This window comes from Bison bison, unplaced genomic scaffold, assembly GCF_000754665.1.
Source record: "Bison bison bison isolate TAMUID 2011002044 unplaced genomic scaffold, Bison_UMD1.0 scf7180017864207, whole genome shotgun sequence".
NCBI classification, from domain to species: Eukaryota; Metazoa; Chordata; class Mammalia; order Artiodactyla; family Bovidae; genus Bison; species Bison bison.
The window spans coordinates 1,399,614-1,406,592 of NW_011494779.1; positions in this window are offsets into that span (position 1 = coordinate 1,399,614).

The following is a 6,979-nucleotide window of genomic DNA, read 5'->3' on the forward strand; positions in this document are numbered from 1 at the left end:
TTTTTCCAGTGGTCATGTATGGATGTGAGAGTTGGACTGTGAAGAAAGCTGAGCGCTGAAGAATTGATATTTTTGAACTGTGGTGTTGGAGAAGACTCTTGAGAGTCCCTTGGACTACAAGGAGATCCAACCAGTCCATTCTGAAGGAGATCAGCCCTGGGTGTTCATTGGAAGGACTGATGCTGAAGCTGAAACTCCAATACTTTGGCCACCTCATGCGAAGAGTGGACTCATTGGAAAAGACTCTGATGCTGGGAAGGATTGGGGGCAGGAGGAGAAGGGGACGACAGAGGATGAGATGGCTGGATGGCATCACCAACTCGATGGACATGAGTTTGAGTGAACTCTGGGAGTTAGTGATGGACAGGGAGGCCTGGGGAGCCGTGATTCATGGGGTCTCAAAGAGTTGGACACGACTGAGCAACTGAACTGAATTGAGCTGAACTGATGTGACCTCATTTGGAGAGTACACCTGGAAGCCTATACCTGGTTTCTCCCAGAAGTCTGTCCATGCACGTTTTCCTTTTTGCTGATTTTGATCTGTGTCTTTTTCACTATAGTAAACATAACTATAAATATAATAGCTATGGCTCTTATGAGTTCTTCTAGTGAATCATTGAGACTGAGGATGGTCTTGGAAACCAATGACACAGTGACATTTGTGTTGGTTTCTCTCATTTAGTGAACCTTTCAAGGTTCATCTATACCATAGCATGTATTAGTACTCCATTCCTCTTTACTGTCAAATAATTTTCCATTGTATGAACTTAGCTTACTTTGTTTATGAATTTTCTTATTAATGAACATTTCGGTTGTTTCCAGTTTGGGGATATTATAAATATTGACGTTGCAAAAATCCATGTACAAGTTTTTCTATAAACAAATGTTTTAAATTTTCTTTTGTATAACCAGGGTTGGAGTTTCTAGGTCATAAGGTAACTATATATTTAACTTTTTGAGGAACTGCCAAATTGTTTTCAACAGTGATGCATCATTTTATACAACTGTGTGTGTGTACTCAGTCGCTCAGTCATATCCAACTCTTCGTGACCCATGGACTGAAGGAGGCCAGGCTCCTACTTTACATTTTATGTCTAGATTATTATTCATATTGATTTGATTATTCCATACTGTATAACTGAGGTATTCAATTGAATTTTTCCATAGAGACAGTCAAGTGTTAAAACACTATTAATAAATTAGTTTATCATTATATATCTCTGCTGACATAAGATATTATTTCACCTATACAACAAATACATATAAATTGTCTGTTTACTCATTAAGTTCTTGGATATCTTGTACTAAATGTATCTTAGATTCTTAATATATTTTGTTGCTTTTGTCAATGGCATCATATTCCTATTTTACTTTTAGTGGAATTTGCTATTTATATTTATGCTGATTTTTGTACTGAAAAAGCTACCTGAGTTTTAAAAAATTTCCTCCTGAAGTACAACCTTTAATAGAACTGGTAAGGAGGGAATGTAAGTGGCAAATTCTCTTAGTCTTTGACTAAAAATACCCTCCTTTTATCATCTTCATGATATATTTTGTGTATAAAAATTTTTAGTTAATTGATATTTACCTTTAGCACTATGGAGATATTATTCTAGTCTTTTGGGATTTATTTTGGTAATTGACTACTGCAAAATAAATTTTTGTTGTTAATTATGGAATTTTCTTTCTGATAGCATTTATATTTTCCTCATTCTTCTTTATTTTCTTTTAGATATGTAAAATTTCACGAGAATATGGTCAAAGTAAAATTCCTTTAAATTATTATAACCAGGGCTTTTCCAGTTCCTTTAATTTTAGGATTCACATCTTTTGTAATTGCAGAAAATTCTCAGCCATTTTTAAAATTATGGCTTTTCACCATTTGTCTCCTCTTCTGAAACGTCTATTTTTACATATTGTCTTTTTATTATTTCTTCAGTGTTTCTTAATCTCTCTCACATTTTTCAGCTCTTCAACTTCCTGTGTTGAAATCTAATTCCCTCAAATATTTCTTCAAATACACTGACTCCAGCTATGTCTAGTTTATAAATATTTATTGGAGTTTAGTTGATTTACAATGTTGTGTTAATTTCTGCAATACAGCACAATGAATAACATATATATAGAAATACATATATCAACTGTTTTTTCAACTTTTTTTCTCATATAGGCCATGGTGGTTGTTGTTCAGTCACTCAGTCATATCCAGCTCTTGCAACGCCATGGACTTCAGCATGTCATGCCTCCCTGTCCTTCACTATCTCCTAGAGTTTTCCCAAACTCATGTTCAATGAGTCAATAATGCCATTCAACCATCTCATCCTCTGTCACCCCATTCTCCTACTGCCCACAATCTTTCCCAGCATCAAGGTCTTTCCCAATGAGTTGGCTCTTTGCATCAGGTGGCCAAAGTATTGGAACATCAGCTTCAGCATCAGTCCTTCCAATACATATTCAGGGTTGATTTCCTTTAGGATTGACTGGTTTGATCTTCTTGCATTCTGAGGGACTCTGAAAAGTTTTCTCCAACACCGCAGTTGGAAACCATCAATTCTTCAGCTCTCACCTTTTCTTATGGTCCAACTCTAACATCCATACATGACTACTGGAAAAACCATGGCTTTGACTAGAGGGACTTGTGTCAGCAAAGTAACGTCTCTGCTTTTTAATATGCTGTCTAGATTGGTCATCGGAGAAGGCAGTGGCACCCCACTCCAGTACTCTTGCCTGGAAAATCCCATGGATGGAGGAGCCTGGTAGGCTCCAGTCCAGGGGGTCGCTAAGAGTCGGGCACGACTGAGTGACTTCACTTTCACTTTTCACTTCTATGCATTGGAGAAGGAAACGGCAACCCACTCCAGTGTTCTTGCCTGGAGAATCTCAGGGATGGGGGAGCCTGGTGGGCTGCCGTCTATGGGGTTGCACAGAGTTGGACACGACTGAAGCGACTTAGCAGTAGCAGCAGCAGTAGATTGGTCATAGCTTTTCTTCCAAGGAGCAAGTGTCTTTTAATTTCATGGAGGCAGTCACTATCCACAGTGATTTGGAGCCCAAGAAAATAAAGTCTGTCACTGTTTCCATTGTTTCCCCATCTATTTGCCATGAAGTCATGGGACCAGATGCCATGATCTTAGTTTTTTGAATGTTGAGTTTAAACCAGCTTTTTCACTCTCCTCTTTCACTTTCATCAAGAGGCTCTATAGTTCCTCTTTGCTTTCTGCCATAAGGGTGGTGTCCTCTGCACATCAGAAGTTACTGACATTTCTCCTCACAATCTTGATTCCAGCTTCATCTTCATCCAGCCCGGCATTTCACATGATGTTACACTGCATATAAGTTAAATAAGCAGGGTGACAATATACAGCCTTGATGTACTACTTTCTCAATTTGGAACCAGTCTCTTGTTCCATATCTGGTTCTGTTGCTTCTTGACCTGTATACAGGTTTTACAGGAGGCAGGTAAGGTGGTCTGATATTTCCACATCTTTATGAATTTCCAGTTTGTTATGATCCACACAGTAAAAGGCTTTAGTGTAGTTAATGTAGCAGATAGTTTTATGGAATTCCTTTGTTTTTTCTATGATCCAATGGATGTTGGTAATTAGATCTCTCTTCCTCTGCCTTTTCTAAATCCAGCTTGTACATCTGGAAGTATTTGGTTCACTTACTGTTGAAGCCTGATTTGAAGGATTTTGAGCTTTGCCTTTCTAGCATATGAAATGAAAGTAATTATATGGTAGTTTAAACATTTTTTGGCATTTCCCTTCTTTGGGATTGGAATGAAAACTGACCTTTTCCAGTCTTATGGCCACTGCTGAATTTTCCAAATTTGCTGGCATATTGAATGCAGCACTTTAACAGCATCATCTTTTTGGATTTGAAATAGCTCAGCTGGAATTCTATCACCTCCACTAACTTTATTCATAGTGATGCTTCCTAAGAGACACTTGACTTTACACTCCAGGATATCTGGCTCTAGGTGAGTGGCCACTCTATTGTGGTTATCCAGGTCATTAAGGCCTTTTTTGTACAGTTCTGTGTATTCTTGCCACCTCTTCTTAATATCTTCTGCTTCAACAGAAGGTCATTACAAAGTATTGATTAGAGTTCCCTGTGTTATATAGCAGTTCCTTATTAGTTATCTATTTGATAATATATATGTATAGTGGTGAGTATATGTCAATCTCCCAACTTATCCCTCTCCTCTTTTCTCTTCTGGTATCCATAAGTTTGTTTTCTACATCTGTGACCATATTTCTGTTTTGTAAATAAGTTCATTTGAATCATCTTTTAAGATTCTGCATGTAAGCAGTATCATATGATATCTGCCTTTCTCTAACTTACTTCGCTTAGTATTATAATCTCTAGGTCTATTCATGTTGCTGCAGATAGCATTATTTCATTCTTTTTTATGGCTAAATACTATCCGATTGCATATGTTCAGTTCAGTTCAGTCACTCAGTCATGTCTGACTCTTTGAAACCCCATGAATCGTAGCACACCAGGCCTCCCTGTCCATCACCAACTCCCGGAGTTCACTCACTCCCGTCCATTGAGTCGGTGATACCATCCAGCCATCTCATCCTCTGTCATCCCCTTCTCCTCCTGCCCCCAATCCCTCCCAGCATCAGAGTCTTTTCCAATAGTCAACTCTTCGCATGAGGTGGCCAAAGTACTGGAGTTTTAGTTTTAGCATCATTCCTTCCAAAGAACACCCAGGGTTGATCTCCTTTAGAATGGACTGGTTGGATCTCCTTGCAGTCCAAGGGACTCTGAAGAGTCTTCTTCAACACCACAGTTCAAAAGCATCAATTCTTCGGCTCTCAGCTTTCTTCACAGTCCAACTCTCACATCCATACACGACCCCTGGAAAAACCATAGCCTTGACTAGACGGACCTTTGTTGTCTCTGCCTTTGAATATGCTATCTAGGTTGGTCATAACTTTCCTTCCAAGGAATAAGCGTCTTTTAATTTCATGGCTGCAGTCACCATCTGCAGTGATTTTGGAGCCCCCAAAAATAAAGTCTGACACTGTTTCCACTGTTTCCCCATCTATTTCCCATGAAGTGATGGGACCAGATGCCATGAACTTCGTTTTCTGAATGTTGAGCTTTAAGCCAACTTTTTCACTCTCCTCTTTCACTCTCATTAAGAGGCTTTTTAATTCCTCTTCACTTTCTGCCATAAGGGTGGTGTCATCTGCATATCTGAGGTTATTAATATTTCTCCTGCTTAGGGGTCTATTCTACTGTTCTAACTATTGTTTTACCATTAATATTTGATTCCTAGATTTACTTAACAAGTCTACATCTTTTTTTAATGTATTAAATTATTTTTGCTTATTAAAGTATGTTATTTTGTCCCTCTTGCTTTCCTTGTTTGTATGCTCTATTTATAACTTCTTCAGTTCTATGCATTTTTCAATAAAGTAACAATAAATGGACCTCAGAATAGCTTTGCCCTCAATCTCCTGAATTTTAATAATCTTATTGCTGGCATTTTCTAGTTATGTGATATTTAAAATTTAAATTTAATCTTTGGCCAAAGAGTTATTAATGATATTTTTGTTTTTGTTTTAAATTTAACTAGTTTTTAAAGTACCTTTTTATTAATTACTAGTTTATTTTCTATGGTTAGAATATGCAATTTGCTCAATTTCTGCTCTGTGGTGTTTGTGAGAACTTTCCAACTTATCAAAATCACCTGAAAATACTATGTATTATGTTGTGTCTTTTTTTTTTTTTTTTCTAGCAACCCATATCAATCAAGATTGTCTAAGTGTTTTTTAAAAAATCAATAATGGTTGTACTAGTAGTGTTATTTGCTCAATCGTGTCTGACTCTATGCAATGACATGGACTGTAGCCCTCCAGGCTCCTCTGTCCATTGGATTCTCCAGGCAAGCATACTGGAATAATGGTTGTGGCTTAACTGAAATAATAAAGTTAATTTCCTGTTGCTACAATAGTCTAACACAGCTGTCATTGGACTGTTGATATGTTCTGAGAAATGGTTCAGGAATCTAGCTTCCTATTGCCTCCCTAGGGCAGTGCTTCTCCAAGGGTAGCAAGCTACAAATTGTTATCTGTCTGCAACAAAGTAAGGAGCCTGTGTGTTTGTTAGTCTCTCAGTAGGGTCTATTTCTTTGCAACTCCATGGACTGTAGCCTGCCAGGTTCCTCTATCCATGAAATTCTTCAGGCAAGAATCCTGGAGTAGGTATGTATTCCCTTTTCTGGGGGATCTTCCCAACCCAGGGCTCAAATCAAGGTCTCCTGCATTGCAGGCAGATTCTTTACTGTCCTAGCCACTGAGCTTGTGAAAATGAAAGTGAAAGTTGTTCAGTTGTGGACAACTCTTTGAGACTCCATGGACTACAGAGTCCATGGAATTCTCTAGGCCAGAATACTGGAGTGGGTAGCCTTTCTCTTCTCCAGGGGAACTTCCCAACCCAGGGATTGAACCCAGATCTCCCACATTATAGGTGCATTCTTTACCAGCTGAACACAAGGGAAGCCAAGAATACTGGAATGGGTAGCCTATCCCTTCTCCAGTGGATCTTCCCAACCCAGGAATAGAACCAGGGTCTCCTGCGTTGTAGGTAGATTCTTTACCAACTGAGCTATCAGGGACTTTCACTTTCACTATCACACTGCTTAGTTCCATTGGTGTATTATTAATAGCAAGACTTTTCAATGAAGGAATCAGTGCCTGCCTTAGGAATTTGGGGTTCTTTACTGTGTTCTCTATCAGGGTGAACAGCTGAAAGAATTGTCAGGCTATATTTTTTACTGATAGTGATGCTAAGAGAACACCAGAGAATACTCAAACTACGGCACAAGTGCACTCATCACACACGCAAACAGTTAGAGCTGTACATGGAAAAACAGACTGGTTCCAAATAGGAAAAGGAGTACATCAAGGCTGTATATTGTCACCCTGCTTATTTAACTTATATGCAGAGTACATCATGAGAAACG